The sequence below is a fragment of the Mobula birostris genome, chromosome 7, assembly GCF_030028105.1.
Source record: "Mobula birostris isolate sMobBir1 chromosome 7, sMobBir1.hap1, whole genome shotgun sequence".
NCBI lineage: Eukaryota > Metazoa > Chordata > Chondrichthyes > Myliobatiformes > Myliobatidae > Mobula > Mobula birostris.
Genome location: NC_092376.1, coordinates 126,806,151 through 126,820,179, shown reverse-complemented (window position 1 = coordinate 126,820,179; position 14,029 = coordinate 126,806,151). Strand labels below are relative to the sequence as shown.

General features: G+C 41.4%; 1 protein-coding gene across 1 annotated transcript in view; it reads left to right on the top strand.

Moving 5' to 3' along the window:
• ablim3 (actin binding LIM protein family, member 3) overlaps nucleotides 1-14,029 on the top strand; it is a 323,415-nt gene that overhangs the window by 122,116 nt on the left and 187,270 nt on the right. The gene's annotated exons all lie outside the window — the stretch shown is intronic.

Below are 14,029 nucleotides of genomic sequence, written 5' to 3'. Positions count from 1 at the left end.
CAGGACCAGACAATATTCCTGGCAGAGTGCTCAGAGGACGTGCAGAACAGCTGGCAGATGTTCTCACTGACATCTTCAACATCTCCCTGAGCAGCGCCGTCATTCCAACATGCTTCAAGGCCACCACCATCGTCCCCGCGCCAAAGAAGTCTTCAGTGTCCTGCCTCAAATACTACTGTCCCGTTGCACTCACATCCATCATCATGAAGTGTTTTGAGAGGCTCGTCATGAGGCACATCAAGACCCTGCTGCCCCCCTCACTGGCCCCCCTGCAGTTCACGTACCGTCCCAACCGTTCAACAGACGATGCCATTACCATCACCCTCCACCTGGCCCTCACCCACCTGGACAAAAAAGATATGTACGTTCGAATGTTGTTCATAGACTTCAGTTCAGCATTCGACACAATCATTCCTCAGCACCTGATTGGAAAGCTGAAACTGCTGGGCCTGAACACCTCCCTCTGCAACTGGATCCTAGATTTCCTGACTGGGAGACCTCAGTCAGTCCGGATTGGAAGCAGCATCTCCAACACCGTCACACTGAGCATGGGGCCCCCCAGGGCTGTGTGCTCAGTCCACTGCTGTTCACTCTGCTGACCCACAACTGTGCAGCAATACACAGCTCGAATCACATCATCAAATTCGCCAATGACACGACCGTGGTGGGTCTCATCAGCAAGAATGATGAGTCAGCACACAGAGAGGAGGTGCAGCAGCTAACAGACTGGTGCAGAGCCAGCAACCTGTCTCTGAATGTGAACAAAACAAAAGGGATGGTTGGTGACTTCAGGAGAGCACGGAGCGACCACTCTCCGCTGAACATTGACAGCTCCTCCGTGGAGATAGTTTAGAGCACCAAATTTCTTGGTGTTCACCTGGCGGAGAATCTCACCTGGTCCCCCAACACCAGCTCCATAGCCAAGAAAGCCCAGCAGCGTCTCTGCTTCCTGCGAAGGCTGAGACAAGTCCATCACCCACCCCTCCATCCTCACCACATTCTACAGAGGTTGTATTGAGAGCATCCTGAGCAGCTGCATCACTGCCTGGTTCAGGAATTGCACCGTCTCAGATCGCAAGACCCTGCAGCGGATAGTGAGGTCAGCTGAGAAGATCATCGGGGTCTCTCTTCCCGCCATTACAGACATTTACACTACATGCTGCACCTGTAAAGCCAACAGTATTGTAAAGGACCCCACGTCCCCCTCATACAAACTCTTCTCCCTCCTGCCATCTGGCAAAAGGTACCGAAGCATTCGGGCTCTCACGACCAGATTGTGCAACACTTTCTTCCTCCAAGCCATCAGATTCCTTAATACCCAGAGGATAGACTGACATCTACATCATTTATTATTATATTGTAGTTGTCCTCTACTGTGCTTATTGTCTTGTTTATTGTACTGCCGAGCACTATTTTGTGCACTTTACGTAGTCCTGTGTCGGTCTGTATTCTAGTGTAGTTTTTGTATTGTCTTACGTAGTCTAGTGTAGCCTTGTGCTGTTTCACTTAATCTAGTGTAGTTTTGTGTTGTTTCATGTAGCACCATGGTTCTGGAGGAACGTTGTTTCATTTTTACTGTGTACTGTACCAGCAGTTTATGATCGAAATGACAATAAAAAGCAACTTGACTTGACTTGTATATGCATTTTAGCAAGGCATTCGATAAGGTACCCCAGCAAGGCTTATTGAGAAAGTAAGGAGGCATGGGATCCAAGGGGACATTGCTTTGTGGATCCAGAACCAGCTTGCCCACAGAAGGCAAAGAGTGGTTGTAGACGGGTCATATTCTGCATGGAGGTCGGTGACCAATGGTGTGCCTCAGGGATCTGTTCTAGGACCCCTACTCTTTGTGATTTTTATAAGTGACTTGGATGAGGAAGTGGAGAGATGGGTTAGTAAATTTGCTGATGACACAAAGGTTGAGGGTGTTGTGGATAGTGCGGAAGGCTGTCAGAGGTTACAGTGGGACAGTGATAAGATGCAAAACTGGGCTGAGAAGTGGCAGATGCAGTTCAACCCAGATAAGTGTGAGGTGCTTCATTTTGGTCGGTCATATATGATGGCAGAATATAGCATTAATGGCAAGACTCTTGGCAATGGGGAGGATCAGAGGGATCTTAGGGTCCGAGTCCATCGGACACTCAAAGCTGCTACACAGGTTGACTCTGTGGTTAAGAAGGCATATGGTGGGTGCATTGGCCTACATCAATCGTGGGATTGAGTTTAAGAGCCGAGAGGTAATGTTGCTGCTATATAGGACACTGGTCAGACCCCACTTGGAGTACTGTGCTCAGTTCTGGTCGCCTCACTACAGGAAGGATGTGGAAACCACAGAAAGGATGCAGGGGAGATTTACAAGGATGTTGCCTGGATTGGGGAAGATGCCTTATGAGAATAGGTTGAGTGAATTCGGCTTTTTCTCCTTGGAGCAACAGAGGATGAGAGGTGACCTGATAGAGGTGTACAAGATAATGAGAGGCATTGATCATTTGGATAGTCAGAGGCTTTTTCCCAAGGCTGAAATGGCTAGCATGAGAAGGCATAGTTTTAAGATGTTTGGAAGTAGGTACAGAGGAGATGTCAAGGGTAGGTTTTTTTACGCAGAGAGTGGTGAGTGCGTGAAATGGGGTGCGGTGGCGGTGGAAATGATACAGTCTTTTCAGAGACTCCTGGATGGATACATGAAGCCTAGAAAAATAGAGGGCTGTGGGTAAACCTAGGTAGTTACAAAGTAAGGACATGTTCGGCACAGCTTTGTGAGCTGAAGGGCTTGTATTATGCTGTAGTTTTTCTATATTTCTATGTTTCTATAAGAAGTATTTGTTGGCTCTGGACCTATATTCACTGAAGTTTAGAAGAAAGAGCAGGAGGATCTCATTGAAACCTCCTGAACATTGAAAGGCCTAGACAGAGTACACGTGGAGAGAATGTTTCCAAAGGTGGGAGTGTCTAGGACCAGAGGGCACAGACTTAGAATAGAAGGAGATGAGAAGGAATTGCTTTAGCCAGGGGTTGGTGAATATGCAGTAGATGGCTGTGAAGGCCAAGTCATTAGGTATATTTACAGAGGATGGTTGACAGATTCTGGATTAGTAAGGGCATCAAAGATTGTGAGGAAAATGAGACAGTAAATAAATCAGCCATGATGGAATGACAGGGCAGACTCAATGGGACGAATGTCCTAATTCTGCTCCTATATCTTATTGTCGTCTTGTGGTATGATAAATTGACCAATCACCAATAATTCAGTGACGAAGCATTGCCATCCATCAGATCTCTTGCTTAATGGAGCAGAGAGATAAGGACATCAAATAGCTTATGGTGTTAGACTCCATTATCATTGTCTGTTGGTTCCTACACACTGCACTATAACTGAAGTGACTGCTCATCTAGTTAGGCACAAAGAACAGATAATTAATTCATATATTGATGAACTGCAGGAAAAGATACACAATGTGAAATGAAAGTGAATGTTCTGGATCTAACCAAGAATGGTCTGAACTGAGAAAAATAAGATAAGCAGAATCTAAAGGAACCCCTTAAGGTTTCAAGAACAGTGATTGGCATGTAATTTTCCAAATTGCTGCCCATCCCTTCATTTCTAAGTGGAAGCTATTGGCACAAGTAGCCAGGGGCTTTCTGCCAGTACTGGTTTCAACAAAAACAACAGTGTAACCTGAGAGAGAATGTAACTACTGCCTCTGCTTCTTCATAACACCACAAACAGCTCCTTTGTTACTTGTCTCGAACCAAGCTACTGAGCTTTATTACCATCTCATATTATGATGCATACAAATAGTTCACAATGCCCTATTCACTTACGGATGCTTGAGTCAAAAATTGGAAGTCTCCGGCTCTGAATGATCTTAGGATAAATCAATTAACAAGGATTTTAATAGGATTATATGGATTCACTTCAAAACACATCCCTGAATTTGAAAGGCGGCAACGGAATTGCAGTGGTCTGCACCTTCAGAATCTGAATCTGAATCAAAGTCAGATTTACTATCACTGACATATGACGTGAAATTTGTTGATTTTGTAGCAACAGTACAATACAAAAACATCAGATTTTATAAATTACAAAAATTAATAAATTGTGAAGACACATGGGCATAAGTGCTGGGTAAATAGTTATCTACTGCTCTGTTTACTCAATTATTTCAAAAATTCAGTTCCATCAAACATTAGCTTAAGTAAAAGGAAAAGAAAGACCTACTGCACTTTTGGGCACTGGTCCAACTTCAAGTTTATTTTCTTGTCTCTGTGGTGCAGGCAGTTCCATTGATCAGAGGAAAAGCTTAAACATGGCCTGGAGCTTCCTTTTGATTAGGCTCTGTTTATTTTGTGATATTCCACATGCCACTGATATGATCAATGCAAATGATCGTGAAATTTTAAGATCAATTCATGTTCAGTTAAAATTAAGTTTCTGTGATCTTAAAAAACATGTTGGCCACACTCACAGGTGGAATCAATTAATCACCATTGAGCATTGTTGCTAATGATTTTCCTTCAACGGTACTTTAAAATTTAGGCTGGACATGAAAGAATAGTTTTACCAAGGAAATTACAACAGCTGTCCAATCACATTAGTTAATTATTTTATGTTGTTGGAAGTCAGTTTGATCATTCTCAAAATTATATGGGCATTCAGATTAATAATTATTTTGTGATTTATCTGCTTTTTAGCTCCATTAGTCAAGGTCCACCTCGTCAATATACTCCAAACCTGGGTGGTGTTTCTGCTCGTTTCGTACAAATACATTACATCTGATTTTGCATCTGCCAACATCAAAAACAGAAGTGTACAGAGCTTCTTTATTCCTTGCAATGAGTGATGAAGATTTTGAATGTGTTGCTGAAACAGTGAGGGAGGAAGATTCAAAAGAAAGCTGGATACACTTTTGCAAGAAAAGAATTTTCAATCCTGTGAGGAAAGGCTAGTTGTTCTTTTACACACTCCAATGTGATTGGCTGAATGGTCTATTTCCGTCCTGTAGCCATACCATACAATATGTTTGCCTCAAAACAGGCACAATTTTAGTACAATTTGCATTTGCTTATGTAAGGGGGTTTTGATTTTTATGTTACTGCGGAGGCTAATTAAAATGGCGTCTTTGTTATGTTAATCTGGGGAATGCGGCTTTGTTGTGTTAAACGCTGAGAAAGTTTGCGCTAGCAGCTTGTTGTCGTTTAGAGTGTGATAAGAAATACGTTATTAACCAATTGGGATAGTTGTTATGTTTTTGGTGTATTTGAAGATACTGTATGCGCGGGGTTTTGGGGGAGAAGGCAGGACAGTGAGCCGAGCGACCCTGAGGGTTGCTGGGGGGGCTACGCTTACGCCCAAAGTTAGAGGTTTGGCAGTATTGTCTCTCAAGACCCTCAGTAAACAAGATCAAAGGCCTGATCTGAAGAACAGTGGTCCTCAATTCTCTCAGCAGCTCAGACAAACAGGGCAAAATAGAGTGAATACATGAGCTTCACTTTTGAGTAAGTACCCCAGTTTGGAAACAGAGCTTCAAGCACTCTGAGATACCCACCCTGTTTCAAGCAGGCAAGCAGGCTTCAATCATACTAGTGCCCAAGAAGAATGTGGTAACCTGTCTCAATAACTATTGTCCAGTAGCACTTACATCTACTGTGATGAAGTACTTTGAGATTTCTCATGAAGCATAGCAACTCCTGCCTGAGAAGTGACTTAGATCTGCTCCAACTTGCCTTCTGTCACAATGGATCAACAGCAGATGCTCATTCATTGGCCCTTCATGCAGCTCTAGAAAATCTAGACAATGAAGATATATTTCTCAGGATGCACTTCATTGCACATAGCACAGCATTCAATATCATCATCTTGAAATTCATTACTGAGCTCCAAGACCTTGGCCTCAATATCTCCATGAGCAACTGGATCCTCAATTTTCTCACTTGCAGACCTCTGTCAGTATGTATTGGCAACAACTTTGCCTCCATTATCAGTATCAGCACAGGTACACCACAAAGCTGTGTGCTTAGCCCCCTGCTTTACTTGTTTTATACCTATGATTGTGTGGGTAAGTGCAGTTCTAATACTGTATTTAAGATTGCTAATGACTTTTGCTGTTGACTGAATCAATGGTGGTGACAAATCAGCATATGGGAGGGAGATTGAAATCTGGTTGAATGGTGCCACAACAACAACCTCTCACTCGATGTAAACAAAACCACAGAGCTGATTATTGGTGATAGGAGGAAGAAACCAGACTAAAACTTTGTCAAACTTCTGTAAGTATACATTAGAGAGTATCCTAACTAGTTGCATCATGGCCTGGTAGGGAAACTCCAATGCCCATGATTGGAAGATTCTCCAGAAAGTGATTCTCCGGAAATTCTCCAGTCCTTCCCATCGTTGAGCACCTTTGCATGGAGCACTGACACAAGAAAGGAGAATTCATTATCAAGGATCTTCTCCATCCAGGCCATGCTCTTTGCTCACTACCATCATCAGGCAGGAGGTACCGAAATCTCAGGTTCCACACTACTGGATCAAGAACATTTAGACAACCATCAGGTTTGAGAACATTTAGACAACCATCAGGTTCGAGAACATTTAGACAACCATCAAGCTCCTGAGCCAGCATGAATAACTTCACTTATCGTAACTTTACAACCTAGACTCAATTTCAAGGAGTCTATAACTCACGTTCTCTGTATTATTTTTTATTAATTTGTCTTGCTTTGCACATTCCTTTGGCTGCTTGTCAGTCTTTGTTTATGTATAGTTTTTTTTGTAACTTCTATTGTATTTCTTTATTTCTTCTGTAAGTTCCTGCAAGAAAAAGAATCTCCAGGTATTACATGATAACATGGTTAATAAATATTACTTCAGCTTTGAGGGTGTTTCTAAAATTAGGGCTAAAGATTTGAACCACATAGTTCAAGCAATTATTTACTATAGCTAAACTAACTGGCTGATTTATGCCAATATAACCAATAGTCAAGTGGAAACTCTAAATTCCTTCAGTACTGAATTGCTGTAATGACCTTATGACTTTTCAGCTATACTAGATTTACTATGTCATCTCCTCTATGACAATTTCACTCGCTCATCTTTAACTATCACAAATTCTACCAATTGCTATTGATCTTTTCAAGTTTGTGGGCGCTGTGTCTCTGAGATTCACCCACCTCCCACAACTATTGTCCACTGGCCCCCCAAGTGTTCAGGTAAAAATGTGGGGTCAGATACCTTCACTAAACTCAGGTCTTTAAACTGTCCCTACATGTTGGGTAGTGGGTAGTGGCTCCATATGTCACTACTACAGGGTGTGACGACCCTGCCTTACACGAGTCCTGGGCTCAGCTGGCTCCGGCTGACAGTACCCAGTATGGGCCCCTATCCAGGGTTACGGATCCCACTGCCTTCTGGGTATCTTCAGGAGAAGGGAAGGCTAAAGAGTAAACCCTACACAAATCCGGAGTGGAGCTCCTAAGGTGGTTGGATGACTTATCACGTCACCTCCCGGCAGCTCCTGCAGCCAAGCTGATGCCAAACGTACTGCTTCACATTCCTTTAGACCACATCCGCGAGGCCGAGAAGGGGATCTTGACGTCTGGGCAACCCAGGATCTCCATATTCATTGCCCAGGTCTGCGCCCTGGACGGGCGCATCCGTTGTCTACTTAGACAGACGGAGCCATGTTGACATATTACAGGAGGAAAAGCATGGGGCATTTATAGGGAATATTTATTGCCTTGGGGTATCTCAAAGCATTTTACAGCTTCTTAAAGTGAGACTGCTTTGTCATTTAGGAATTTGGAGTCCATTTTTGTTGCGATAATTCATACAAAAAAATACAAAGCCAAGTAAATTGATCCAGAGAGATGAAACGTTGATGGATTACCATTCAGGCTTATGGTATTATACACTGTTACCATTCTCTTGTATTTCTCTCTAAACTTTTGCCATTTATTCTGACCTGTAAAATGTCATCTTGATTCTGCATTAATAGAAGAAGCAGCTGAAAGATCACATCGCTCTGCCTATCTTTCGTATGTCTGAGCACGTAAAACAGAATTTAAAATACAGAACAAAATGTCATTGTCTATGGAGCTAATTGTTGGACATCCAGTTTATAATAAGCAGAAGTGCAAAGAGTGATTGGAAATGGTTTCTTTTAACACAAAATCTAAGTACCTACTCCTAGCTTAGAATATGATATGGATATCTGAACGGGTGTGCTGTCTGTCAAGAGTTGCAGATTCAAAAAACTGCTGTGTGCAACGCATTTTAATGCAATCCTTCACATTTTTGATTTAACATTGTACATCAATCATTTATTCTATCTGGCAACAGAATTATATTTTCCGCCTACATAATATCAGCCATCTCAGCCAGTTTCACACCCACCGGATACCCACAACCCTTAACAGTTTCAGGTTAAACATCTTACAGCAATTTTCATCCATCTGAACTCTGTTCTTTAGAAATATCAACTGGTCTAGAAGGATACTTCTCACTTTTTACTAATTTTAAGTTCTGTTCATCATCATTTCACCAGAGCTCCTTCAGCAGTTTGTTTTACTTTGGTCCGGTTTGCAGCATCTCCTAAACCCAGCTGCTGGGCATGAATTTATGTTTCTCCTGTTCTGCTGTGGAAAGGAAAGATATTGGTACCCAGATGCCTTGGACTTTGGGTACTACTGATTTTTTCTTGGTGAGCCCCAAGCAAAGTGGTCATTGGTAGCTGCTCAACAGTTTACTGTGCTATTGTGAGCACCAATGTATTTCTCAGTTACTCTCCATTTACTAGCTCAGAATTTGTACTGACGTATGAAACTATTGAAAAAATCATCTGTACTTCATTGAACTAGCCCTAACACCAACATGTGACATTCATGCTACAAGAACATAGTTTTGGATCATTAAATTGAAAGATTACCAATTATAAGCAAATAAACCATACAATTCAATGCAGTCAGGCTCCCATGATCCATGGTTACTGAAGGCATAGTACAGTCAATTTGATGCAGCTGTAATAACAATTAAAAAGATAAGTGTGTTGCATTTCATTAATTCTGCAAACAGCAGTCTGTGCTGTAATTCATTCTGTGCAACAAATGACAAGTAGAAAGTGAACTGTACTTGTATTAGTTTTAAAGAATTTGCCATTACTTTTTGCCACTAATTCAGTACTCCGTCCAACTTACCTCCTTTCCATGGATTCCAAAGTTTAATCTGTAAGAATGAATCATGCTTCAATTATCAAAATTGTTCAAACAGGTATTTATTTGAGAATTTTCCCTGGCTAGTTGGTTGTTAGTGCATTCATCCTGCATAGGTCCAAGCTGTGTGGTCTTGGAAATGGGATAACATTGGGACACTGTATTCACTCCCTCCTTTAGGAGAAGATGGATCACTGTCAAATCATCCATCGCAATGACATGATGGCTCCTGATGCACACGGTAATCTGTTGATATGATATTGTAAGATGTAATGTCCTGGAATATTGCTTGTTGAACCTGAAGTATGCACACAGTTTATTTGCCTGTCATCCAATAGTTAAGTCACTAACCTTTTCAATTGAAGACAGACCTCAATAAAGAGGATTGATGGGAGGAGTGAGGATAAAGTAAAAATTGATGAAGAGTAACCAGATTACAAGAAATAACATCAAAGCAGCCTCCTAGAAATATGCCTAGCAAATTATTTTGTCTGTTGTGACGAGAATACACATAAATTAAGATGTTTGCTGGCCTGGGATAGCACCAGTGGCATCAGCAGTTGGTCTGCCACCTGTCCTCAGGGGAGGGAGAGATAAGGAACACAATGAAGCAGCATTTGGAGATGTTAATGAAGGAGCCATCAGTCTGGGTATTGTCAAGATCGGCTCCCCCTTTGAACCCTGAACTGTTTGAAGTGATGGACAGGCGATCTGGAGATGTGTAATGAAGGGACGGGAGAGAGAGCTGTCTAGAGCGGCTCCCCCTTTGAACCCTGAACTGTTTGAAGTGATGGACAGGCAATACCCCAGCAGGGGGATAAAAAGGGAGAGGTTCGCTAAGGCAGGAGACACATGAGACCCTGGAAGCGGTGCCCCCCCCCCACCGCAAGTCGGCAGGAGTCGTTTGGAAGGCTGGTTGCGGAACCAAGCCTTAGACGCACAGGGTGGAAAGGTATGATCAGCGGGAACCCAGTGTGTGTCCGCCCTTGCTTGGGTGCCAGGTTCACTGCAGAGGATTGACCGCATCTGGAGGAGGGGTCACAGTCGGTGACCTCAGGTGACATCACAAAGGACTCCCCCGAAAGCTGCTTGTGAGCAATATCGCAGGTCTGTGTGTGGAAGCCGTTTTGAATGATCATTCGTTCTTGTTCTCTCTCCTTCCCCCCACATTGTCCATCGCCATGGCAACGATTACTGCGAACTGAACTAAATTGGACTGAACTTTGTGTCACTTTGAAATTGGTCCTTTACCCCTAGACAACGATAGAGCTTGATTGATCCTGTTATCTTAATTCTGTGCACATGTGTGTTTATCGTTGCTGAACTGTTGCATTTATTATCCTTTCGATTACTGTGTTGCTTGTTTCTTTAATAAAACTTTCTTAGTTCTAGTAATCCAGACTCCAACTGAGTGATTCATTTCTGCTGGTTTGGCAACCCAGTTACAGGGTACGTAACACTGTGTACATACAATCAAAAACATTTATCCTGTCAGTGCATAGGTTCAGTTATTTACAACATCATAACAGTTTATAATACCCAGCTCTCCTTTCTCTCCAAGGACGGCTTATCTTTGTTCCTTCAGACATAAAAAACACCAAAACCAAATAATATCTTGATATATATTTTTTCTGCTTTCTATTGTTTAAAATTTAAGATGCAAGTGATAAATGCTGCATTCGATACTGAGGCTTGGGATTCTATGAGACTCCCATGGACAAATACTTCTCCACGGCCAGGCTGTTTGTCATCAACAACAATCAGGAAGTCATAACTCATCAGTCATAGTAGTCAAAGGAATAAAAATAATCCATAATTTTCATTTGTTATTCATTGGCCTCACTCTGTCGCAATGTTAAGGCTTGGTATAAGCAAAGGATTCCACTTGGCAATTACACCAACTACCATCAACTGGAGTCACTTTTTCTCTATTTTTCTTTTCTTTATTTCTCTCTCCTCCTGAATTATTTGGCCAGCATCACCCTATGTCCTTCCCCTCATCTACCTTCTGCCCCTCCTTCTATTTTCTCCTCTTCCCTCTCCATCTGCCCATCAACCACACAGACCTGCCACAATTCCCTCCCTTTTTATGGTCCACCGTTCTGTTCCGTCATATTCCATCATCCTCAGCCCTTCGTCACTTCCGCCTATTACCTCCCAGTTTCTGACATCATTCCCACCCTTATCTGCCTATCACCCACCATCTCTTGTTCCATCCCTTCCTTCCACCTTTTTATAATAAGTATCTCCGCCTTTCTTTCCAGTCCAGATGATAGGTGTTGTAAGTCCTTTGTATTGTGACCCTCGTCAACTGCTCTCTTAGTTCTCAGATCTCAGATCAGAACGGACGTGTCAGAGTATAACTATAGGTCTGTACATTACCATCATCATTGGTCCTCAGTTCAGAAAGAATATAATGAAAAAAAAGTATAGGTTCTAGGAACCACAAGTACACTGAAAGGATCGATAGCAAGAAATAGCATCCATTTTAACAAAAAGCACTTTGCAAATAATAATTCCTTGTGCTGATAATCCTGGACCTATCATTTTATTAGTGCAAAGCTAGAAATAAAATCATAAAAACTCAAAATGCTGCAAATACTCTACCTAACAATTAAGCCACCTGTGAAAAGAGGGTTTCAAGTTTTCAGAGGATTAATCCTGTTTCTCTTTCGACAAATGCAGCTTTAACTGCTTGACAATTTTACAGGATTTTCTGTGTCAGATTTCTGGCATCTACAGTTATTTAATTTGGAATTATGCTAGAATTTTAATTCTAGAATTTACACTAGAATTATATTTTGATAGCAAGTCACGGGATGAATATTCACTTTGCCACAAATAAATATCTGGAATTGCAAATAGTGGAATGACTTCATCAGCATATATTTAAAAGTCATACAATTATTGATTCAAACTTTGCTTCAATTTACTTTCAGGAATCTAAGTATATTATGGATAATTATTAACCCAAGCCTGACATCCCTCTACATCATTCCAAGCACTGGAGACTTATTCACAGAGCATGTTTAACCACAATGCAGTGCCAAAATCTGTTTCACATTAAGAAAGTAGTACAGGGCCAAATTAATTAAAGTCAATTCAAATAAAAATCAAATAAAAAACTACCCTTCATCTAACTGTCACCTGCATTATATTATTGAATGCAGGCAAAGCCTACTACAAAATACAGATCCCACATCTTGAGAAGTGTAAAACCAACAGCAGCAAACCGATCACATTTTGTGGTTCAAGACCAGTCATCTTTCCCGTTGTCTAGTGTGAGCTGCATAGCCAGAAGCTGGTTTTATCTTCACCTGAGTTTGATCGCTTTACCCTAAACATATTGCAGGTAAAATGGGAGCAGTTCTTACATTGCTCTCTGCTCTCATTTCCCTACTACCTACAAAAATATTGTTCACTACTTATTGAGAGCTCACAGAGTATTCCTGGTGCATGTTTGCTATGCTGTTAGTTCTTGCTTGTGTGTAATTCTAACTACGTTATTTACTATGACAATGGTCTGGATCATATTGGATCCACAGTCACACTTGGCTTTTTATGACCATATCACTTTCAGTGTCTTCTCTCCACCACAGCCTGAGGAAGAGCCGCTTATGAGTGATGAAAGGTCCATTGATGGTAGAAGCCTGACCATCCTGATGCTCTTCTGACATTGTCAGAGGACTTTTCTACTGTCTCTAAACACCTCGGGTCATCGGAGACATGTGGAAACAGTTAACTAATTTAAAATGCAAAATGATAAATTCACAAATTGAATAAAACATTATTAATTGTTGAAATAAATGACCCAAAATGTTCAATGAAAGTGATTGTGGCCTATCATCAGCTTAGTTAGTTATGGAATGGCCTTGGAATCAAAGGCAAATCCACCAGAGAGGCAAGTTATATTTCTGAAGTGCATTAATGCAGAAGTTCAGAAAGTACTTATGTGCAAAGTTGCATAACACAGAACTCAGTGCTTGGTTGGTTGCTCCTTAGGAAGTATACTAGATAAACATCATCTTCTGCTGGAAGGTCATCAGTTCAGGGAAGGATGCACTTTGATTTGTTTGAAACTTGTTGGTCTTCCAGTTTAAGTAGATGACTGCAAGCAAATGCTGCCAACTGGTATGTTCTAGAGCAAAGGAGTACGTGGTGAGGGACAGGAAAGCTCGGTGCAGATTAGGCAAAGGTTCTGTGGAGAAGGGCCTCAATCTACAGTCCTGAGGCCACTGGGCGCTAATGTGCTAGATCTTGCATTGAAATGTAAGTCGTGTTGTTCTATTTTATGAGGAGGTATTATGTAACACCTGTCTTATCGTGTGTGACTAGTCACCGCACTCTTTTGAGGAAACCAAATTACACTAGGTGCTAGTAGGCCATCAGAAGGTTCCAGGTATCGGAAGGAGGAAGTAAATAGAAACCACACACTTCTGGAAGTAAGGTTTTGTTTATAGGGAAAAAACAATATGTACAAAATATTTACATGAGTAAAAACAATTCAAAATTCCAACATTCTGTTTAGGTTCCAAATCTTAGATATCAACAAAAGCCAAATTCCTGTTTAGTAGAATCAGTGATATTCCTTAGAATAATCTTTGCTACTCCAATGTATCTAACTAATTAGATCTAGTGTTATTCCCTATTTAAAAGTTTACAGACTAAACTTTCCTTTGTACTTATCCCTAGTTAGTTAGGAAACCAAATATAATTCCTATACTCAAGTATTATAGTTAAGTTCAGTTTCAGTTCCAGGCAGTATATCTACAAGTTTAAATACAAATTCAAAAATTATATATACACAGTTTAACTCCTTTCA